This window comes from Artemia sp. Qi Xiang Cuo, chromosome 7 (genome assembly GCF_049724085.1).
Source record: "Artemia sp. Qi Xiang Cuo chromosome 7, ASM4972408v1, whole genome shotgun sequence".
Classification (NCBI taxonomy): domain Eukaryota; kingdom Metazoa; phylum Arthropoda; class Branchiopoda; order Anostraca; family Artemiidae; genus Artemia; species Artemia sp. Qi Xiang Cuo.
In genome coordinates, this window is record NC_142800.1 from 43334450 (window position 1) to 43360473 (window position 26024).

The window sequence follows — 26024 nt, forward strand, 5'->3', positions numbered from 1 at the left end:
AGCCAGTTATTGCAAAAAAGATGCGCCTTCTCAAGCCAAAGAGGAAGAATATGGAAGCATAACACTGTAGTTATTCTGATATTTTAGACATGAGTGAAATCGACTGGTCTGACGACGAAAGGGAATGACAAGTGGCGACTTCGTTAACGCGACTGGTTATTTTGTGTTATATTATCATGTAGTCGAATTGGATTGGTTCTTGGAAGTATAAATATAACCAATATATAACGTTTGCTTAGTGCCTTTGTATAGGCTCGATATTTTTGTGTAGGCTCTATATTTTAGTTTGTCTTTTGATGTTTTTCTTATTGTATTTCATCATTTTTTTATCTAGTCAGTGGTTTTGCCGCTAAATAGCTTAGAAAAGTCGTAAAAAAAAACAATAATTATTATTGACTTTTGGCTGGAATAGGAAAATACGGGTGCTCTTGAACTCAGGGACCAAACACGTTTTTGGCAAATAGCGGGAGGACAGGGAAACGCATAGAATTTTTTTCAGAGGTGGAAATTATTTTCAAAATTTTTTGAAAATTTGAATAAAGTCTTAAAAAATTAGAAAAATTCAGATTTAAAAGAGACCCGAATCTCCACAAATCCACCCCACCCCCCTGCGTACGTGCCTGAAGAAGAGATATAGCTTTCTCCACTTCGTATAATCTTTTGCAAAAAAAAAAACAAGAAATGGAGGTTGAGGATAAAACAATATTTGGCAGTGACTGGATCCTCCCCCCACCCCCCCCCCACCCCCAAAAAAAAAAAAAATAATTCGGAAGCAAAATATAAGTCTAGCAGGCCTGCAGACCGTCCAGGTTTGAAGCGTAAATAGAACCCAGAGTCATTTATTGCAAAAAACATGCGCGTTCTCAAGCAGAAGAGTAATAATATGAAAGCAGAACACTGGAGTGATTCTTATTGTTTAGACTTTTGTGAAATCGACTGGTCTGACGATGAAAGTGAATGACAAGTGGCGACTTCGTAAACGCGACTGGTTATTTTGTATTATATTATCATGTAGTCGAATTGGATTCGCTCTTGGAAGTATGAATATAACCAATATATATTGTTTTCTCAGTACCTTTGTGTAGCCTCTATATTTTCGCGTAAGCGAGTTTTGAGCCCCTGTTGCTACAGAAATCGTTGATTCAATTCGCTCGATTTCTTTTGTATTTTATTAGAACTTCTATTCTCACTGTTTGGGTATTCGTTTTATGTCAAAAGCAACTGAGCTATGTCCACTTTCTCACCAGACAGTACCCCAATTGGCCACATTGGACTCGCCAAAATACCTAGCCAGCGCAAAAAATTGTGTCTTTAGTCCCTTAGAAAGACTCATCTGTAGCGAAAAAGCGTAGTCGAAGGGCCTTCAAATAGTCAAGAAGCATGTTAGACCTATCTTTGAGAAATTACAGTGATGCATATAAACTAAGAAACGAGGTTAGATTGACTAGACCTGTCTGTAGAGACAAAGAATCCCTATTTCTGATTTCGTTTTCTGATGTCACTCTTTTTTACCCAAAATCACTCTTTTTTCGGGTTTCTTCCCTCTCTGGAGCCTCGGTTGGTTGGCAACCCTGCTTATCCGGACCTCGAATAATCTAGAATTTCGGCTACTAGTCAATTATTCTTAGTCGAAGTTGTTCTCATAAGCGGTTTCACAAAATTTGCGCTTTTCTATTTCTAGCTCTGCCATTTTGAGGAGAAGAAATATTATCGTATCTCTAACCATCTCGAAGAATTGAGCGTCACATCCAGAAAAAACCGCATGAAATCAAAGTATTGCTTCGCGACACAAATAAAATATCGTTAGCATCCTCGGAGGAAAAAATCTGGGTACGGTCCAGGTCACATGCTTCCCAATAAACTGAGGTGGGGCTATTGAAGGGATCACACAGTGAGTCATGAGTACAGAGCGCCCTTTCGAACTTAGACGATTACAAAATAAATCATTCTATTATTATCAGTGTTTCGCTTCATTTCTTCAGATTGTCTTCTGAATAGGAGTTCATGTTAAGCACTGACAATGCTTATTTCTGCAATTGTACTTCTTCTCGTACCTAATACACTTCTCGCAGAGCATTTTGTTCCTACCTCGCTCTGTCGTCTTACAGCCCAAAGGGTGAATTTGCATAACTGACATCTGACGCACTACGCGCACGCATCTGATAATGCCAAAACATTAGTGAGCATAGTGACGTACGAGGCGGGTGGCTTGTGACGCACTGGTCTAGAAGTCCACCCGCTGCGGGAAGGAGATTAACCTTAAGGATAAGCTTTAAAAGAATATTTAGGAGGATGTCAAAATAAATCAAAACCGACTATGAGCATGCCAATTTTCAAAAGGGTGACAAAGCAATATATCAAGAACAGCTTACTTTACTAAGTTGGATCTTTCAGGGTAAGTTGTGGTAAATTTTGAACTAGCCAGAAGGGAAATATTATCGCTGTTTGGTTTAATTTCTATTCATTTTAAGTTTGACTTGATTATATATTGTAATTTCTCTTCCTGTTGGGCACTGTTTATTCATCATAGTGATTTCTGGTCCTTATTAAATAAAAAAACAAAACAAGTTTTTTCAACTGAAGTAAAAGCAACATAAAAACTCAAAACAAATAAAAACTATTCCGTATATGAACTTGCCCCCCTCCTGCTAAAAGTTTTAGCACTTTCGAAAAAGCGTCCTATTCTAATTAAACGGCCTTTGTGGTTCAGGAGTCGTTCTTAAAAAATTTCAACAAACAGTCAAACTTTAGCATAAATAGCAAGGTATTGAGGAGGGGGGGGACCCTTCATATACGGAATAATTTCTGTTCTTTTTTAGTTTTAATGTTGCTCCTTACTTTCAGTTAAAAAACTTATTTTTTTTTAAATTTTATTTCTGATCGTTTTTCAAATAATGCTGGTAAATCTTTCTCATTCTCCATAAAAAAAAACATAACATATTAAGCTCCTTCATGGAAAGTTTCTCCCACGTAAAATACACCCCCCCCCCCGTAAAATTTCTTGCAGAAGATTCAACCTGGAGAATTCTCCTTAGCATACTTTCATTTGAAAAACATTAAGTTCTGATCGTTTTTCCAATCACTCCGGAAATCCCCCCTCTGGTGGAAAATATTTCCCGGAAATCCAACTACGTTCCCCAGGACAATTCCCCCAGAACATCTCCACATGCAATATTGACTAGGCAAAGAGAAAGTAAGACAAATAAAAATAATTTCTGATAGGATTTCTATCAAATCCCCCCAGTGTAAAATTTCTCCTGGAAAGTTCACCCCTGGAAATTTCCCTCCACATGGGAAATGAACCCTATGGAAAGCCACCCCCAGCACAAAATACTTCCCAATAAGAAATACTATACGTAAATAATGGGAAAATTTCTAAAGACCTCTAAGCTTAATAAAATCTTATATATTTGGAATAAGTGGAGGCCTATTAAGCCAATTCTTTGATATATTTATTGATATCAAAATTCCGTTTTTTTAGAGTTTTGGTTTCTGTTGAGCCGTATTGCTCCTTGCTTACAGTTTGTTATCACAAACTGTTTGATAAATTTGATTTATTATTAGAGGTTCCATTTTTTTTCAGTTTCTGTTTGTTTTTGGTTGACATTGTTTTCCTTATTGGTTAATAAAAGGAATATTTGTATAGTTTCAGCTTGAGACTTAGTAATTTGTCTTGTTATATACATTTGCAACAAATTTCAATAACAGTTTTACTTTTGAATTGTGGATGAATGGGGTGGGTGAACATCATTTAAATGAATGGATTGAAAATCTGCATAATTTTTGTCTTGTATGAATCTGAAAGCTGTCCTGACTCCCATACTGTTATAACCTGGAATATAAACAACTATTGATTGATCATTTTATTAAGAATCTTTGTATTATAATTTGTTTCAATTAATTGTTTATTTAGATAAATCCATTTTGAACTCATTTATTAAAGTGTTCTGATTTGTTACCTTAGACCTTGGAATCGCCTGTGCCTGCAGAGGTTTGAGCTGCCAATATTTCCATCTGCTTTATTATTCAAAAATAAAAACTGGACGTTAGAATTCAATCCAATTGAAGCTCCCTTGGTTCTAAAACTTTGATTAAGGTGTCTCCATGGCCTGAAGTTTTGACTAGGTCAGTATAAAACAAGAATATCTTGCATAAGATTCAATACAGTCCTATTTATCTTCAAGAATCTATTGTCCTTGATACGGTACTCTTGGTCGCCACCTAAAAATTTAAAGTCTATTCTAGTAGTGTAGCTATAACAGTTACAAGCGAACAGTCCCCTCATATAGCTATAACAGTTTCAAGCGGACAGTCCCACCATATAGCTATAATGATAAGTAGCGGACAGTACACCCGCCATGCAAGCAGACAGTACAATGACCGGATTCAGCCTACCATGAAAATTCGTGCTGTTCACGAAACCAATGTTTCTGTTAAAAGTCGTGCAAGTTTTCATAGTATTGTGATTCGTTTCCTGGTAAGATGTTATGAAATTATGTCTGTAAATTAATTTGTTTGGTGTGGATCTTTTATGTTGAACCTTGAACACGGGTATAAATACTCTGACTATGGGTTATTTTCTCAGTTCAAAATTGGCATTTGAAATATAATGATGCATTCTAACAAAAGAAATATTGACGAAAGCTACACGCAAGAAGTAAGTTATTCTTTTATATTCTTAGTGGGTAAAGAAATTAATTCTAATAAAATTTATCGGGTGGTTGATAGAGACCCCATTATAGTTAACAGATTGTTAAATATTTTTTGACCCTGGATCTCCAGAGGTCGGTAAAGAGCAATATCAAAACAAGAAAAAAGTATGTAAACACTGCATTTAAATGGCTTGTGAGCTTAGTACATGAGGTAAATCATACCTATTTTTTATTCCGCCCCCCACTATGCCACATTCGTCCACCCCCACTCCACCAATCCCCCCTCCTCCCTCCACCCCCCCCCCCCATAACTTTTTTTTATCTTTTTTTTTTACTTTTTTTTACATCTCTTAGAATGTCATGAAACACACTTAAAACACAAAAAATTCACATTTAATATTTTCCAGATTCAAAATGGGAATGATATAGATATGTGTGTCGCAACTTTTACTAATAGAAAAATAATGTTTGTAGTGACCACTTTTTTTTAAACCTTTTTTTAACTTTTTTTAAACTTTTTTTTAACTTTTTTAACTTTTTTTTTAACTTTTTTTACATCTCTTAGAATGTCATGAAACACACTTAAAACATTAGAAATTCACATTTAATATTTTCCAACTTCAAAATGGAAATGATATAGATATGTGTGTTGCGACTTTTACTATTAGAAAAATAATGTTTGTAGTGACCAGTTTTTTTTCTAAATTTTTTTTTAAACTTTTTTTTTCAACTTTTTTTTACATCTAAATCATATCAGAAATATAGAATAACACTTTTAATTTAAATTTTAAAAACTTATTCTTTTGCATACTATTGATGAGGACTGATGGTTCTCTTTCAAGATTTTTTTTATGAAAAACAAACTTTTTTTTACATCTTTTAATCATATCAGAAAAAATTGAATGACACTTATGATTTAAGTTTTAAACATATTCTTGTGCATACTCATACTTATATTGATGAGGACTGATGGTTCTCATTCAATATTTCTTCATGAAAAACAAACTGATTTTTTTTTCCAGGATTGGAAAGTGTGTAAACATGTTAGTGTTATTGTAACATTTAATGTCGACAAGAAGAAGTATTTGAACAAGGAAAAAAGTTCCAGTTCTAGCACCATCGTAAATGTATGCGTATAATTTTACGACTGTACGGAACTAAAATTCTTTGGAGTACTAAAAAAATTCAGTTGAGCAAACCGTGTATATGCGAGTGTGAGATATTCATAGATGATCAGACTCAAATAGAAACCCAACATAAAAATAATAACTGATGATCAGGGATATCTTATTGCTAGTGCTTCTGGTAACATGCTACCTGTTGATACATCCTATTGTCATCTTTTAGGTATTAGCATTTTAAAGAAGATAAGAAAAAGACAGGCATACTCCTGCACTAATGTCATTAATCATATCTTGTCAACGTGCCAAAACTGTTATCTATGTAAAAATATGTGACAATAGACAGTGAAATCGCAGGCTGAATAAAGAGGGCATATTCAAACAGTATCATCAATGAATATAAAGATGAATTGACGGATCGTGAAGCGCAAGTGTACTAATAATGTATACTATTGTGTTGAACATATTTTTTATATTAATATTATACATTTTGTTATTTCACTAAAAATACCTTATGTATTACTTTGTTATGTGTTCATTATTTTTAGGGTAAGCTAGAACGTCAAACGTTCAGAATATCTATTAAAAAGGTCAGAGATGTAAGAAAAGGAATTTTTAGAGATAAAGATACAACTAGCAGGCTCATAGTGGATATATTATAAAATTAAATACTTTAACAGAACTTTTACCAATGTCTGAGAGAGATGAGCAGAATTTTTTCTCAAAATCCCCACAGACAAGCAAACACTCATCCTGACACACAGCAGAGAGAATTTTAGTTTTCAGAAACAGGAACATCCACCTTTAAAATACATCTGTTATTACTAATAATATTTGATTTTTAATAACACAAACACACACACACACAAACACACAAACACACACACACACACACACACAAACAAACACACACACACACACAAAAAAACACACACACACACAAAAAAACACACACAAACACACAAAAAAACACACAAAGACAAAAAAAAATTCACAGACAAACACAAATAAACAAACAAACAAACACACAAACACACACAAACACACACACAAACATAAACATACATATAAACACACACACACACAAACACACACACACACACACAAACACACACACAAACACACACACACACACACACACACACACACACACACACACACACACACACACACACACACACACACACACACACACACACACACACACACACACACACACACACACACACACACACACACACACACACACACACACACACACACACACACACACACACACACACACACACACACACACACACACACACACACACACACACACACACACACACACACACACACACACACACACACACACACACACACACACACACACACACACACACACACACACACACACACACACACACACACACACACACACACACACACACACACACACACACACACACACACACACACACACAGACACACACACAAACACACACAGACACACACACACACATAGACACACACACACAGACAGACACACACATAGACACACACACACAAAAAAACAGACACACACACACACACAGGCACACAGACACACACTTACACACACAAAACACACACGTCCCACACACACAGAGTGGCGCGCCACTCTAAGTGAACCTAGATCAACCCAACTTTTTGGATATCTCTCTCACTATGAGTCTGTCCTGTGTCGTGTCTGTGCGTGTGTCGTCTCTGTGGGTGTGTCGTCTCTGTTTTTGTGTCTTCTCTGTATGTTTGTCGTCTCTGTGTGTGTGTCGCCTCTGTGTATGTGTCGTCTCTGTGTGTATCGTCTCTGTGTCTTTGTTGTCTCTATGTGTGTGTCGTCTCTGTGTGTGTGTGTCGTTTCTGTGTGTTTGTGCTCTCTTTGTGTGAGTCGTCTCTTTCTGTATGTCGCCTCTGTGTGTTTGTCTTCTATTTGTGTGAGTCGGCTCTTTGTGTATGTCGTCTTTGTGTGTGTGTAGTCTCTTTGTGTGTTTCGTCTCTGTGCGTGTCTCATCTATTTGTGTGTGTCGTATCTGTTTGTTTTTCGTCTCTTTGTGTGTCGTCCCTCTATGTGTTTCGTCTCTATGTGTAAGTCGTCACTTTGTGTGTGTCGTCTCTGTGTGGGTGTCGTCTGTGTGTGTGTGCTGTCTCTATGTGTGTGTCGTCTCTCTGTGTGTTTGTCGTCTCTGTGGGTGTGTCGTCTCTGTTTTTGAGTAGTCTCTGTATGTGTGTCGTCTCTGTGTGTGTGTCGTCTCTGTATGTTTGTCGTCTCTGTGTGTTTCGTCTCTGTGTGTTTGTTGTCTCTATGTGTGTGTCGTCTCTGTGTGTGTGTGTCGTTTCTGTGTGTTTATACTCTTTGTGTGTGAGTCGTCTCTTTGTGTTTGTAGTCTCTGTGTGTGTGTCCTCTATTTGTGTATGTAGTCTCTATGTGTTTGTCGTCTCTTTTCGTGTTCTGTCTCTGTTTGTGTGTCATCTCTGTGCGCTTGTCGCCTCTATGTGTGTGTTGTCTGTCTGTGTGTGTCGTCTCTCTATGTGTGTCGTCTCTGTGCTTGTGTCGTCACTTTGAGTGTGTCGTCCCTATGTGTGTGTGTCGTCTCTATGCGTGTGTCGTCTCTTTGTGTTTGTCGTCTCTTTGTGTTTGTCGTCTCTTTGTGTGTGTGTTTGTGTGTGTGTGTGTGTGTGTGTGTGTTTGTGTGTGTGTTATTAAAAATCAAATATTATTTTTAATAAAAGATGTTTTTTATAGGTTGATGTTCCTGTTTATGAAAACTAAAATTACCTCTACTGTGTTTTAGGAAGATTGTTTGCTTGTCTGAGGAGATTTTGAGAAAAAAATTCAACTCATTTTTGTCAGACATTGATACAGGTTCTATTAAAGCATCTCATTTTATAGTATATCCACTATGAGCCTTCTAGTAGTATATTTATCACTAATAATTTCTTTACTTACATCTCTGACCTTTTTAATACATACCCTGGACATTGGACGTTCTAGCATACCCTAAAAATAATGAACACATAACAAAGTAATACATAAGGTATTTTTAATGAAATAACGACATGTAGAATATTAATATAAAAAATATGTTAAATACATTGTTATACATTATTAGTACACTTGCGCTTCACTTTCCGTCAATTCATCTTTATATTCATTGATGATACTGTCTGCTAATGTCCTTTTTATTCAGCCTGCAATTTCACTGTCTATTGTCACATATTTTTATATAGATAACAGTTTTGGCACGTTGACAAGATATGATTAATGACATTAGTGCAGGAGTATGCCTGTCTTTTTCTTATCTTCTTTAAAATGCTAATACCTAAAAGATGACAGTAGGATGTATCAACAGGTAGCATGATACCAGAAGCACTAGCAAGAAGATATCCCTGTTCATCAACTATTATTTTTATGTTGGCATTCTCTTTGAGTGCTATCATCTCTGGATATCTCACTCTCGCACATCCACCATTTGAATAATTGGATTTTTTTAGTACTCCAAAAAAATTAAGTTCCGTACTGTCATGACAATGCACGCATACATTTTCAATAGTGCTACCACTGGTACTTATTTCATAGTTTAAATACTTCTTCTTGTCAACATTCAATGCTACAATAACACTATCATGTTGACACACTTTCCAATCCTGGAAAAAAAATCAGTTTGTTTTTCATGAAGAAATATTGAATGAGAACCATCAGTCCTCATCAATATAAGTATGAGTATGCACAAGAATATGTTTAAAAAATTAAATCATAAGTGTCATTCTATTTTTCTGATATGATTTAGAGATGTAAAAAAGGTTTGTTTTTCATGAAAAAATCTTGAAAGAGAACCATCAGTCCTCATCAATAGTATGCAAAAGAATAAGTTTTTAAAATTTAAATTAAAAATGTTATTCCATTTTTCTGATATGATTTAGAGATGTAAAAAAAAGTTTAAAAAAAGTTAAAAAAACTGTTAGAAAAAACAGAAAAAAAAACTGGTCACTACAAACGTTATTTTTTTAATAGTAAAAGTCGCAACACACATATCTATATCATTACCATTTTGAAGTTTGAAAATATTAAATTTTAATTTATTATGTTTTAAGGGTTTTTCATGACATTCTAAGAGATGAAAAAAAGTAAAAAAAAGTTAAAAAAGTAAAAAAAAAAATTGGTCAGTACAAACATTATTTTTCTAATAGTAAAAGTCGCAACACACATATCTATTTCATTCCCACTTTGAAGTTGAAAAATATTAAATGTGAATTTATCATGTTTTAAGTGTGTTTCATGACATTCTAAGAGATGTAAAAAAAAGTTAAAAAAAAGAAAAAAATTGGTCACTACAAACATTTTTTCTAATAGTAAAAGTCGCGACACACATATCTATATCATTCCCATTTTGAAGTTGGAAAATATTAAATGTGATTTGTTTTTGTTTTAAGTATTTCATGACATTCTAAGAGATGTAAAAAAAGAAAAAAAAGTAAAAAAAAGTAAAAAGAAGTTGTGGGGGCGGGGGGTTGGTGGGGGGGGTGGACGACTGTGGCATAGGGGGGGGGCCGGAATAAAAAATAGGTATGATTTAACTCATGTACTAAGCTCACAAGCCATTTAAATGCAGTGTTTACATACTTTTTTCTTGTTTTGATATTGCTCTTTACCGACCTCTGGAGATCCAGGTTCAAAAAATATTTAACAATCTGTTAACTATAATGGGGTCTGTATCAACCACCCGATAAATTTTATTAGAATTAATTTCTTTACCCACTAAGAATACAAAAGAATAACTTACTTCTTGCGTGTAGCTTTCGTCAATATTCCTTTTGTTAGAATGCATCATTATATTTCAAATGCCAATTTTGAACTGAGAAAATAACTCATTGTCAGAGTTTTTATACCCGCGTTCAAGGTTAAACATAAAACATCCACACCTAACAAATTAATTTACAGACAGAATTGCATAACATCATACCAGGAAACGAATCACAATACCATGAAAACACGCACGACTTTTAACAGAAACATTGGTTTCGTGAACAGCACGAATTTTCATGGTAGGCTGAATCCGGTCATTGCACTGTCTGCTTGCATGGCGGGTGTACTGTCCGCTACTTATCATTATAGCTATATGGTGGGACTGTCCGCTTGAAACTGTTATAGCTATATGGGGGGGACTGTCCGCTCGTAACTGTTATAGCTACACTACTTATTCTTCTCCCTGTCTAATATTCTCTAGAAGTTTTAGCTGGGTCCTTAAGCTGTTAATTCATATCCTTAACCGTGCCTGAAATATGGTTGATATGGCTTTTTGACAAGCAGGATGCACAGTGTCTAATTCAGTTCAACATGCTCTGAAAGTTTCAACTTAATGCCCTTTACTGTTCCTGAAATATTGCAGGTACACCCTCATGACAACCTGAATACATGTAATATCTTTTGGTTTAATTTAACATGTCCCAAAATTTCAACTTAGCGCCCATAGTCATTCTTGGGATGTTGCAGATACACCCTTCTGACAGTGTGGATGTCGAAAGTGTCTTTCAATTTAGTTCAGCGTGAGATCCTTGCTGTTTCTGAGATGTTGCAGGTATACTCTTTTGAAAACATGGATGCACATATGATCCTTTGATTTAGTTTGATATTCCCCTCAACATTCCCCGAAAGTTTCACCTAAACGCTCTTAGCTGTTTCAAATATTGCAGATGCGCCATTTTGACATCCTGAATTCACATGGCGGGTTTTGATTTAGTTCACTACCTCCCACAGCATGCCCTGAAAGATTCAACTTAATTCCTTTTGCTGTTGTTGTGATATTGCAGGTAGGCCTATGCCCTTTAGACAATCTGAATGCATATAGTGTTTTGGTTTAGTTTAACATGCTCCAATACTTTCAACTTAGTCCCCTTAGCCATTCCTGATATACTGCAGATGGGCCCTTTTGTCAATCTGGATACGACTACTATCTTTTGATTTAGGTCAACATTCCCTGAAAGTTTCAGCTTAACAACCTTAGATGTTTTCGAGACATTGCAGATCAGCCCTTTTGAAAACCTGCATGCATATAATGTCTTTAGATTTAGTTCGACACACCCTTAGCCGTTCTTGAGATATTGCAGTATTGCAGACACACCCTTCTGGCAATCTGGATGTTAATAATGTCTTTTGACTTAGTTCAACGACCCCTCAACATTCCCTGAAAGTTTTAGCGTGAGATCCTTTGCCGTTTTTGAGATGTTGCAGGTATGCCCTTTTGACAACATGGATGAACATGGTGTCTTTTGATTTAGTTTGAGATTCTGAATGTTTCACTTGAATGCTCTTAGCTGTTTCTGAGATATTGCAGATGCACCCTATTGACAACCTGAATTCACATAGCATTTTTCGATTTAGTTCAATATCCCCCACAATATACCCTAATAGCTTGAGCTTAATGCCCTTAGCTGCTCTTCTGATATTGCAGATATACCCTTTTGACAACTTGGATGCACAGAGTATCTTTTTATGTAGTTCGACATCTCATGAAAGTTTCAACTTAATACCCTTAGCCGTTCCTGAAATATTGTAGGTACGTCCTTTTGACAACCTGTTTTTTATTGGAGTTCAACCTTCTCTGGAGGTTTCGTCTTTATGCCCTTGACCTTTTCGGATACCTAGGATGAAACATACCCCCTTTTACAAATAATAAAATCAGTATGTAAACGAGGAGCAACTTGCATAATTTACAGCCCTCGCCCCTGAGACTGTGGGGTTGTCATGTTGTTTCTGAAGGCATATTTCTCAAACTTTTGGCTGAATGTCTTTTTGGGTTAAGAAGGGGTAGGTAGCTAAAAAGGCATGGGAGAGGGGCTGGTTGCCCTTCAATCAATTTCAACGCTTAAAAAGGACAGGAAAAAAAAAAATCAGTTTTCAATTAAATGAGCCCCCTCCTAAGTTTCTCCAGATACGACTCCTTCCATACGAAGTGGCCCAGACAAAAAAGAAAATCGATACATCGTAGGAATTTTGCTTTGTAATTAGGCAGCAGTAATGCGCTGCCCAAGATAAAGGATACTATTAGACAGTAATGTTTCAACTTTTATTGGCTTATGAGATCAGTATAATTTAAGAAAGGCTACCAATGAAAATACATGTTAATGACACCTTGACTCCTCCAACACTTTCTCCATCCCACACAGCATAGAGAACTTTAGGTCAAGGCTTGCATCTACAAAAATAAACACGTTTAAAAATATAAGACCTTTTTGTATCGTTACTTCATGTTATTAGCGAAAATTGATTGCAAGATTTGCAAAAGGTGAATGGTATATAATTTAGCTAAAGTTTAAATATTTTATATTAATTTTATAGAAGGTTTTGTAAAAATGAAGAGGCAGAAGTGACTACAAGAATTTACCTAACTACTACTACTAACAACTCATCGCAGCACCAAGCCACCTGAGGCCAACACAGCTACGCACGCTCCTCCTCCACCCCAATCTATTCAAAGCCTCCCTTTTTACACCCGCCCACGAAGTTCCCATTTCCTTTAAATCTTTCCTTATGACGTCCTCCCAGACGGGGACGACCTGCTTTCCGTTTAGCCCTAGATGGTTGGCCGAAAAGAACAATCTTCGGCAATCTGTCATCCTTCATCCGCATAACATGCCCTAACCACCTCAACTTTTCTTTCATTATAGAACTAGAAAGCGGTATTGAACCACATTTTTCATATAGCCAATTGTTTGAAATACGGTCAGTCAGCCAGGTACCCAGAACAATCCTTAAGCAATTTCTCTGGAAACATCTAGCAAATCTTCATCCACTTTTCGGAGCGTCCATGCTTCAGAGCCATATTTGACCACTGTCATCACTGTAGCTTCTAATATTCTCATCTTGGTTTGCAGACTTATCTTCCTATTCTTCCAGACTTTTTTTTAACTGTGAAAAAACACCCTGATCCTTGGCTATTCTATTTTTAACATCTTCACTGCTCCCACCATCTTTGCTAATAATAATACCAAGGTAAGTGAAGCTGCCAACCTGATCAATCTTTTCATTACCCAACGTCACCTTTTCATCTTCACTTATTCCTAGCCTTAGCGACTTAGTCTTCCTAACATTAATTTTCAAGCCAATTCTAGCACCCTGAACCCGCAAAACCTCTAAAAGTTCATTCATTTTGCTTATACTTTCATCTAGGACGATTAAATCATCAGCATAATCTAAGCCCAGAAAATTTTTTCTTCTCCATTTGAATTCGTTGCCTCGCATTGCCTTTCCTGTGCTCCTTAAAACACAGTCCATCAAAATAATCCATATCAAGGGGGATAGAACACAGCCCTGCTTAACTCTGATTTAATACAAAACCAGCAACTACCCTCATTTCCTACCTTAACCGCAGCATTCTCCTACATAGCACTAATCACTTTAGTGTATTTGTCTGGTATACCATACAAGGATAAAACCTTTACTAAAGCTCCTCTATCAACAGAATCGAACGCTTGCTCATAATCTAGACTAAAAATATAATCTAGACTTTACCTAAGACTAAAAAAAAAGAAAAAAAAAAGTAAAATAAGCTATTATCTCTAAATGTACTGTAGACTAAATAATAGAGCCTAGGATGGTCAATACATTTATTATCTACTTATGGATAACTTTTATGCCATGTCCCCTCTGCGCTTCCTTTCTTGTCTTAAAATTTCAATGTTTATTGGTGGCAAGAAAAAAATGTTAATAACTTTAGTACATATAGATATATTTGTATTAAACTCATTAATGCTTCTCTCTTTTGCATCTCACTAGAGAAATAGTTTGCTTATTAAAAAAAATGACCCTCTAAACTTTCTGTTTTTCCCTAAAGGGGATTAGCCTAGCGGACAAGTTTTCCAAGCCAATTTTCTAAGGTGAATGTCTATAGGGCGGTGTTTCCGTCATCCTCTAGGTATTAATCAATATATTCTGGGATGTGGCTGGTGCCAATGTTTCAGCTCAGTATTGGTCTCCTTCTCTCTAAGAGAAACAGGATTTTTATGAATGCCTCTAATGTGCTAAGTGAAGTGGTTTGAGTGTCGGGAATTTATCCGTGATGAATTGATAGGATTTTTTTTATGTTTTGTCCTCCTTTTGTGGTCTTCTGTCTGCTAGTGTTGCCGCTGAAGAAGCCATTTAAAAGGTAAAATAACTTTATGGTAGTGTAACTCAACCAAATTTCAGCGACAACCACTTTTGGACTATGGAACTACAGTAGTTACGATTTCTTGTCGTGGCTGATGTACGATCGGTGAAATTCTCGTCATGTTTCATGAAATTAGACCAAGATAATGAAAACTGCAGCCTGTGAAAACTTGTATTTGAAGAGATGTTGAAAGATTATGGGTTTGACAGATATGACGGAATAAATTTTTTATTTAAAGCTTTTAACCATTAAATTGAAATAAATAGAGCACTTCAAAATTGAAATAAAACACTTAATAGACTGCGTTGGCAAAACGCAATAAATGGCATTAGGCTGCATAACTATAATGAAATGAAGAGGCAAGTGAAATAAAAGTGAAAGATTGAACTTTATGGGCCTCTTCCTTATTGTTTTTTTTTTTTGTCATAAACAAAACTTGTAAAATCATTATAATTCTCTTGCTTGTAGATTCCAAGATGTCAGGAAAGTCTATTGTAAATAAGGGCCTTGGGTTAGATAATGCCTGACACTCAAGTTTTCACAGAAAAAGTTGCTGCCTTAGGCAATATTTTCAATTTTGCATTGTCCAGCTTGACCAGCCGTGATCACATTTTCGTCCTGGTACTTGTATGATATAGCCCCGACCTAATATTCTTCATCTAAGTAGAACCTGTTTCTCTGACGCTCAATCCTAATGAAATATACCTAAGTAGGCTATGATAAAAATATAATACTTTAGAAACAAATTTGGGCTATATATTTCGTCATTAAGGGGGGGGGGGTAAAGTATAGCGGCTCTGCATGCCTAATGTGTTATGGGTACTTTCCCATTATATGGGCCTTTCTAAAAAGTCAAGTTTGGTTAATGCTATTGAAATAAAATAAAATAGGATGAAAATATAATAGTCTATAAACAAATTTGGGCTATATATTTGCACATTAGGGGGTGGGGGTAAAGCATTGCATATATTAAATACGTAACCTAACCTAGGTACCCCCACCCCTAGTCCCCAAAAAACAACAGTTTAAATATTGTATACGCAATGAAAACAACGCTGTGCATTCCATTTCTGTATAGTGGTGTCTTGAACTAACCCGTCAAGAATGGGTTTTTCCGTGACTGGTTTCCATGTACAGACCCATATAATGGGAAAGTATCGTGTTAGGTTTAGTTATTTTCATATCATGAGATAAGAATTGTTTTCTAACCTCACACTTTCCAAATACTTTACCCCTACTCCCTCCCTCTAATGTGAAAATATATAGCCCGAATTATATATTTCCCATCTATTCTGTCACTTCTCTTTGTCTCGTCTTACGCTAAACTGAAAGAAACTAACGAAAAAACCGGTTCTACAATGCGCCAATGGATGAACAACTTGAGTGGTCGGGGCGGGGCTATATCGTACAAGTGTCCTTTTTCGCCCCTCATTTTCAATGCCTAATGCTGTTTAAAAAATTACATAAATATCTGATAAAAGTTGATTTTTTTCTAACCCCATTAATTATTTGATGAAACAAATCAAGTTACTAAATCTAAATTGTCGTGGGGAGTAAGCATCACTTCTATTTGAACACCGGGTAAGAGATGTAATATTAACCGGTACTTCCGTATTATATGGTACACACTCGAGAAGTGGAGTTTGGTGATTGCTAACGAAACAAAACAAATGTGTTGAAAATACAACACTTAAGTAACAAAATTATGAAAACTACAAGGAAGAATTATGGCAGGGGGCCGCACAGAACGTATTATATTAAATACTTAACCTAGCCAAAATACCAACTAAATATTTTATCAAAATATAGCTACAATTTAGTTTTCCACCGAGCCGAAGCTAATTGTCTGGTATAAAGACCGTGAAAACTGGTTATTGTCTCATCTTCGCGATCCAAATTCTCGAGTGGGTACTATACGGTACGGAAGTACCAATTATCCTCCTCATTACTACAAATTGGGCAAGTATACGATCGTTTTTTGGACCAAGTCCGTATTTTCTGGATCAAATAGGAAACGAGGGGATGTCTACTTTCCTACACCATGTGTACATCTTTAAGAGCCGCTCATTCCAACAAATATGACTAGCTTACGCTAAGCCTTGCTTCTTTTGGCCACGAAAGGAACACTTTATGCCACGCATCTCGCTCTTTCGCCACATGGGGTCCATGCCACCTGATGTTCACAATTCTTGAAAGTGAGCTATACCTCTCTAGGAAGTTGTCTAAACCTTATACATGGCAGGAGGGGACCTTTTGGCCCGTGCACATTACTCAATGTCACAAGATATTACTTAATTAGTATTCTATATCTTTTATTTAATCTGTCCGTGTTATTTTTGGAACTCGGCCACTCCCTTTAAGTCAGAGTTCCCCTTCCCTACAGGTTTTCCCCCCTTGCCTACTTGTTTAAACCATTGACAGTTGGGCACTTCTTAACAAGTAAGAACACAGGATATATTTTAGGGGTGGCTTAATTTTGTCAAATAGGCAAATTGAAGCAGCCGACAAAACCAAACCGGTTTCATCAAAACGATGAAAATCCGAGGAATCTAGTGGCAATATTAGAAAAAAAGTTTAACATTATAAGACGTGCAGACTTAAAGGCCTCCTACCTTTCTATACAGGCGAAGCCATCAATTTTTTATTTATTTTTTATTTTTAATGAGGTATAGTTGGAATATAGTTTCTGAGATTTCCATTTCAATTAATTTTTCGAAACAGATAACGATCCAGTGTTTACGCTTGCTTAAGTGCTATTACCTAATCGGAAATTTTAGCCTTTCAAATCCCCCCCCCCCCCCCAAACTTGGCTCCTCCAGTTTGAAGGCCCAAGCTGTCGAGCGTAGTTTACGAGGGCCGTATATATATATATATATATATATATATATATATATATATATATATATATATATAGAATACGTTTATATACATATACATAATACGTTTATATTAAACATAATATATTTGCTAAACTGGGTAATTCGATTCATTAACACCTTTCAAGAGATTGAGGGTTATATCATTATGGTATATCCTTTTGTATCATATTCCTTGCAATTTATAGGGGGTCGGGGTGAACGGCAGTTCTCTTTAATATTTATTAAACTTTTCTCGAATTTAGTTTTATTGGTATTAACTCATTTTATCTAATAAAAATAACGTAACATTTATTCTTGTTTGAATTAGAAATACAGTTAGCATGCAACTTACGACGGATGATGTTGTTCTCCTGGCCAGCCACAAATAAAATTGAATGATTCCTATTAGATTTCCGGTTTTGCAAGCTTTTAACTTTTTTAGTCATAAGCTTTGCCAATTTTTGTCGAAGTTGTGAATTCTATTCTCGAATAAGTTGCTGCAATAAGTTACAACGTAAATTGCCATATTTATCAAGTTAACATGGTATAAGAAGGAAAAAATTAAAAAAAGCAGAGCGTTTTTTCCCGCTCGTATCCCGGAGAAAAGGCTTCGGGTGCGAACCCCCTAAAAATCCTGAGATTCCTATATTTTTTTGGTTTTATCCTCCCCCCCCAGATTTTGGAAAAATACATCCTCTACATTTTCATGAATTGACGCTACTGGCTACCACCCCCTTAAACCACCTAAAGACTAGAGCGTCATTGGCGCTTTACTGAAACCAATATATATTTAACTATTTTTTTACTATTATAGCTTATTTTTATTGAAAAATAAGAAATTGTGCAAAACTTTCAGAAATTCTCTCCTTTATGTATCGTTATATTTAAACAATCGACCTAGTTTCTTTGGTCAGATGTGGAGTAAATTTTCGTAAATACTTTATTCATTTTAAATAAATTCCTTTCAAATGTGTACAATAAATTAGGGAATCATTTATTGATTTGTTAAATCCAAAATTTTGCGTCAATAAACTAAACAGCCTGCTTCAAAATTATCTATCTTCGTTTTTGAATTTTTGTCAACGTCAATTTTCTGCACTTTTGAATCAGTAGTGTTATTTTCTTTGTTTTTATTGCTGCTGTTGACTAACAAAAACAAAACAAACAAACCCAAAAAATGACTAACAAAAATTCGTATTCGAACGAATCATCTTTAGTAAAGCGCAAACAATCTTTAGAGCGTTTAAGGGGGCAGTAGCCTCATTCTTATTTGTGAATAAATAAAAAAACAGCAAGTTTTTTCAACTCAAAGTAAGGAGCAACATTCAAATTTAAAACGAACAGAAATTATTCTGTGTATGAGGGGCGTGGGGGCTGCCCCATTCTGAATCCTCGCTCTCTACGCTAAATCTTAGTTCTTTAAGAGTACATCTCATTTAAATTCAACAGCCCCTGAGATTCAGCAGTCATTCTTAAAGAAATGTGACGAAAAGTCAAACTTTATCTTAAAGAGTGAGGTTTGAGGATAGGGCTGCCCGCCTCATATACGGAATAATTTATGTTCGTTATTAGTTTAAATGTTTCTCCTTGCATTCAGTTGATAAAAAATGGTTTGTTTATTTGATTTTTGACGAGTTTTCAAATCATGCCAGAAAATCTCTTTCCCTTCCCCCATGTAAAAATTTCCTTTTGAAAAATATTCCCTTGGAAAGTCTCTCTCCACTAAGGAAATCCCTCCGCTCCTCAAAAAATTTCGCATATTTTCCAATAACAAATCCTATATGTTAATGGGCAAATTGCGTAACTTCCAGCCTGTTCGTTAGGAACTGTGGTGACCAATGATATCCTCAAAGCAAAGTTATTTCAACTAAACTGAATCATCTGGCTATCTCAAAATTTGGTCGAATGTCTCAGGGAAAAAAGGAGCGTGGGAAGGGGAATAGTTGCCCTTCAATCCTTTTAGTCACTTAAAAAGGGCACTAGAACTTTTGATTTCGGTTCCAATGAGCCATCTTTCGACCTTCTAGGCCATTGATTCAGTACGATCACCTCTGAAAAAAAAAAAACAACAGCAAACAAATAAACACGCTTCAGTGTTTCTCTTCTGGCGAAAACTACAAAATTCCACATTTTGTAGATGGGAGATTGAAACCTGTATAGTAGGGTTCTGTGATAAGCCGAACATGATGGTGTTATTTTAATTAAGATGGCTTGCATTTTGGTGGTGTTTACCCCCTTTTTGAAAATCAGGTGAATTAAACTTTATGAATAATATTAAACTTGATGAATTTTATATATTTGTGATCAGCATAAAAATAAGCTGTTTTGATTTATTTATTGTTATCAAAATTCCTCTCTTTAGACTTTTGGTTACTATTGGGCCAAGTCGCTCCTTACTTACAGTTTGTTACGACAAACCTTTTGATAATTTCTATTCCTTTTAGATATGGTTTAATTATTCATTTTAATTTCTGCCCTTATTAGCCTTCAGTTGTTCCTTCACATTAATTCCTATCCTTTTCAAGTTTCACTTATTATACGACTTATTTCGGCTTGTTTTGCCCTTTGATTGCTCTTTACTTTCCTTCGGAAAGCTTTTAATAAATTTTCAATAAATAGCCGATAATAGGTTGAAATTGGATTGGCTTTAGCTTGACTCCTCAAGGGCTTTGACAATTTGTGCTTCTCAAGGGTTTTTATCCCTTACTCCTTCAAAAGTGTAAAAATGTATCGAATCAGGAATCATGTGATATTCAAGGGTTATTGTGTATTTTTCTATTTGTTGACGCCAATGATCTTGTCCAATGATCTTGTTGGACTTGATTTGCTCTTTTAAAGTCAAACAATTGCTTAAGTTACTTACTGAAAAAAATACAAATGAATGTGCATTCTCAGTTTAATATGCATATACTGATATTTAGTAATGAAAATGTTAATATTATTTGATTTATGAAAGTTATAAAAGTAAAAACATTTATATTTTTTCAGTAACATGCAATTTCTGTTCTGGCCTTGGGAAGGCATTGAGGTTTTGAGCCATACTCATGTTAATTTCTGCTCGTTTTGAGTTCGACTCGGTTATTTATTGTAATTTCTGTTCGTTTTGGGTTTTATTTATTTATCGATGCTGATTTGTGGTAGTTTCACGCTTGGTAGATTATTTGATTTTATTTTTGCTCATTTTTGGTTTAATGGAGTTCTTTACTTTTCTTTGAAAAACTTATTTTGTGGAAAAGGTTTTTCTTGATTAATTCTATTAAAGCCACATGTATTTTCTTAGCAAAGTTAAATAATATATTATGCTCTTTATAAAAATATTTGAATCTATTTTTCCAAAGAAAAGCGGTAAAGGTCAGACAATTGAAGAAAACGTTCAAGATTCCGATAATTACTTTAAAACAATCATAAATACGTATTTATCTCGTTCCTAAAGGGGAATTTCTTCACTCTATCCCCTCCCTCCGGACGGTTAAATATGCAGCCAACTTTATATATTCCGTTATTTTCTACAATAGCGAAGCGCAAACTCTAACATTTTACAATTGCAAAAACGTTACACCTAATGCAAAATGTCTAAATCAAAATACACTTGAGTTTGAAACTATTTGCACTATCTCGGGAACGCATTGGACTATCAAGTCGAATATTTCTGCGAATGGGGAATAGGACCGCAATGTTAGACTTGGAGAAGGCATCAAATGCAGTTTTGGGGTAGAAAATTTTATTAAAATTTTCGGATGGGATATGGGGACTTCAAATTTTATGTTTGTGGAATGGATAAGGGGGCCTGACCAAAAAATTTTTCTCCAATCTGTGTAAAATCAAAAACAAAAAAAAAACTACACTATTATCCCCTGCGGGACTTTTTCCACAGTGAAGTAGTGAGGTAAACCGAAAGACATTGTTTGTCCCCAAACTGTCAAAGTGGTGCATCGGTAATATGTCGGCAACAGCTTGGGAGGGGGGGGGGGGTTGACGCTTGGAGAGTTTTGGGAAAGGCGACTTTATTTGCATTTTGGGGAGGGTAATAGAGGGCCCAAACAGTTTTGTGACCAAAATTGTTGGTTCGTCCTAGAAAGAGCCAATAGTTAATATGGAAAGCTTAACATTTATATCTGTAAATGCCTGAATTAGAAATTCAAAGGGCTAGTGCCCTTTTTAATAGTCGAAAGTGATTGGAAGGCGACTAACACCCCTTACACGCCCACCATTTCCCCAAACACATCCAATAAAAATTTCGAGATAGCCATTTTGCTCAGCATAGTTGATTTCCAGATAGAAATTATGTTTCTGAGGAGGACACTCCCCCACAGCCCTCAGGGCAAGGGTTGTAAGTTATGCCCTGGGGGCATATAAGGTTTTTTTTTATAGAAGGCGTTGTCGTAGAAACTTCAAAAAAGGCTTGTTCGATTGGAAATTCAAAGGGCTAGTGCCCTTTTTAATAGTGGAAAGTGATTGAAGGGCAACTAACCCCCCTCTCAAGCCCACCTTTTCCCCAAACACATCCAATTAAAATTTTTATATAACCATTTTGTCAACGGAGTTGTAAGTTTCAAAAATTAAGTGTCTGAGGTTGACAACCCCCCTCTAACAACCCGCAGGGTCATGTCTGTAATGTATACCCTGGGGGCCTATAAGGTTTTTTATTGAAAGCTTCGTTGCAAAAAAATTAGAGATAGTTCCTTCGACTGGAAATTTAAAGGGCAAGGGTCCTTTTTAATAATCGAAACTGACTCGAAGGCAACTAAAACCCCTTCAACGTCCGTCATTTCTAAAGACAAATCTGATGAACATTTTGAGGTAGTAACTCCGTTCAAAGTGGTTAAAAGGTTTGGAAATTATATCTAATAGCATACTCCTCTCCCCAGAGCCCTCAAAGTTAGGGTTTTAAGCTATGCCCCAAGGTTTTTATTGAAATCTTTGTCATAGAAACTTGAAAAAGGGCTCATTCGATTGGAAATTCAAAGGGCTAGTGCCCCTTTTAATAGTCGGAAGTGATTTGAGGGCAACTAACCAACTCTCACGCCCACCTTTTCCCCAAACACATCCAATCAAAATTTTTAGATACCCATTTTTTCAACTTGGTTAAAAGTTTTAGAAATTAGGTCTTTTAGGATCATAGCTCCCTCAGAGCCTTCAAACCAGGTATTGTAATTTCTTCCCTTGGTACTTATAAGGTTTTTATAGATAGTGATGTTATTGGAAGTTAAAAAAAGACTCTTTCGATTGAAAATAGTAACGGCTTTTGCCCTTTTTAATAGTCGAAAGTTATTGGAGGATAACTAACGCCCCTCTTGGGGTGTTAATGAATGTGCATTGTCAGTTTAATATACATATACTGATGTTTAGTAATCAAAATGTTAATATTATTTGATTTATTAAAGTTATAAAAGTAAAAACATTTATATTTCTCAGTAAAGTGCAAATTCTGTTCCGGCCTTGGGAAGGCATAGGGGTTTTGAGCCCTACTCATATCAATTTCTGCTCGTTTTTGAGTTTGACTCGGTTATTTATTGTAATTTCTGTTTGTTTTGGGTTTCATTTATTTATTGGTGCTGATTTGTGGTAGTTTCACGCTTGGTAGATTATTTTATTTTATTTTTGCTCATTTCTGATTTAATGGAGTTCTTTGCTTTTCTTTGAAAAACTTATTTTGTGGAAAAAGTGTTTTTCATTAATGAAAAACAACACGCACCTTCTTTGCGTACAGGTGGGACAAATTGTTGATATAAGTTGGTTTCTTTAAACTGGTTGCCAAAATTGAACTAATTCAAATCTATCGCGAATATAACTTCGTATGTTCCTATTTTTTCCTCTAAAAACCTTCTAGGTACTTGTGCATTATAGGGGCCCACAAAAGAAGTCAAGTTTGGTTAACGCCAATCAAAAGAATAAAATATAATGAATATATAATAGTTTAGAAACAAATTTGGGCTATATATTTGCATATTAGGGGGGGGGGGGTAAAGCATAGCATATATTAAATACGTAACCTAACCTAACCTAGGTATCCTCCCCCCCCTAAACCCCAAAAAACAACAGTTTAAATATTGTAAACGCAATGAAAACCACGCTTTGCATTCCATTTCTCTATTGCAAATACCCGTTTTGCGGGTTTCGTGTCTGGTTTCATTATACAGTATATAGCGATGGGCCCGTATAATCCACAAATACCACCTTCTAGCCTTACTTAAGTAAGGCAGTTTTCATGATTTAATAGATTTTTGAACAACAAATAAATTGCCATAATGGGTGAAGCCGTGCCTGAAAACCCTTGGGATAGCAGTTCAAATCTGACGGCTGCAAGACCTTCTCCCTCGAGGAGTGGCGAGCTTTGCGTTAAATTAGTTTTCAGAAAACAAACTTTTTCTGATGGAAGGAAAGAACCAAGTTGCAACTTAAAACGAACAAAAATAATTGCTTTGTAGTTTATGCAACGCATATCTACCAAACTAGCTCAAATAAAAGTTGCTCATAATATTTTCCTATACCCCAAAAAACTAGCGCTTTACTGAAAACACAAAACCACCGAAAAAACTGGTTTTCTTTTAGGAGTAGAAAGGTCCTTAACTAGCCCATAGGAAACATACTTATTTATGTGACTCAATAATCTCTAAATTCTCTAAAAAAAACCTTCAGCAAGCACAATGTTTCAATGGAGTGCTAGTTTTTCAATGTTCTAGGAATGTAGAGAAATGTTATTAGTCAGTTTATTTAAGCTAGATGTGCAGATAAATGCTGCATAAACTGATGATAATTTTTTCGATTTAAGTTTCAACTTTTTCTCATTTTTGTTAAATCTTCGTAATAAGCCTTGCAAAAGGATGTAAACTGAGAAAAATAAAAAAGTCAACATGAGTTGTTTAACTCAATTTTTTTACCCTAGACATTCACAAAGGGATTTATTTTGAACAAGAAATGTTTTATTCATTTATCAGGGATCATTTTTTTTTCTAGAAATTCGTCAATATTTGCGACGAAATGATTATTTTATTTAGATAGAACATCCAACAGTGAATAAAACGGATTTTTTTATTTCTTGGCTATCTGTATGGACCTTTATCATCTTATACAACCCTCCCCCCACCAAGAGTTGCTTGTAAGTATATGTTAATACTAAAATAAAAGGAACTCACGAAACTCAAAAATATATGAAAAGCACATAGTTTGTCCAAGTTTACCGAAATTGAGAGCCCTTTAGATGGGGAAGGAATGGGCGTAGGTGCTTCAAAAACATGAATCGCAGGTTAAGAAGTATTGCTTGGGGCGCACATACGACCACTGGTTTTGTACGATCACACCTGGGAAAAAACGAAAAAAGAGGAGTGTCTTGTCCCATGCAAAATGTGTTTTTTTTTTCTTATTGTTCAAGGCTCGGAACTCGAAGTCTTCAGTTTTGGATTTTCGACAACAGTGAATTCGATCATGTAGTTTTCATTTTGATTTGACGACATTTGAGGGGACATTTTTTTTTGGGCTCTTTCAAATGTCTCAAAATTATGTTCAATAAATTACTATTATGTTAAATTTGAATAATAGTTTTTATTTCTCATTCAGCGTCCATTGGAAAACGTTTCTCACTAGGAAGTATTGTTGGAAAACGCCCTTTTCAGAATTTGTTTATTATAGGCCATGGCTCACTATTAGGATGCAGCTACTGCTGCAATCATGATATAGCCATTCTAATAACATGCGTTTGCACTGTATTCTCAGACGGCTTTGTGGTGCGACAATTTGTTAGCAGTATTAGGTGTTGTAGTCACCTGGAATTTTGTTGAACCCTTCTTAGGAGGATTCCCGCCAAAATTGCTTAGACGAAAGGGCGAGGGGATAGCTGCCTCCTACAAAAACCCCTATAAAGTTCAAAACTTTGTTGAATTTGAGAGCAATATCAAGTTATTATGATAAAAAAGACTCGTTTTTTAAAGTTTTTTCCAATTGAAAAGTTTCTCAGTCTTGCCCAAACGAGAAAATTTCTTTGATGTCCTTGGCCCACTCCCTCAACCCATGTGTATGTATGTCTGTTAAGTTTACTTTATTCGCTGAGATTAAGTTAACATGACTACCGTAATGTACGAATGGTTTTGGATAAAATAGTATTGACAGAATATGATTAAAAATTGCTTTGAAGTCGGCGTACTTCAGAAATTGAAAAGGTTTACAGTCATTAAGAACCAAAGTACGGCACCCAAACTTACACTTAAGTTGGAGAAATGTGAAGGATAA

General features: G+C 35.6%; 1 protein-coding gene across 6 annotated transcripts in view; it reads left to right on the plus strand.

Moving 5' to 3' along the window:
* The window catches only part of beta-Spec (spectrin beta chain), a 172627-nt gene that overhangs the window by 12158 nt on the left and 134445 nt on the right, over positions 1-26024 (plus strand). The window contains exon 1 of one of the 6 annotated variants that reach the window (XM_089092291.1): positions 14787-14937. The exons of the other annotated variants lie outside the window; for them this stretch is intronic. The gene's annotated coding sequence lies outside the window, so the exon portion shown is untranslated. Of the gene's footprint in view, positions 1-14786; positions 14938-26024 lie in introns of those variants that run through there. 6 annotated transcript variants of the gene reach the window in all.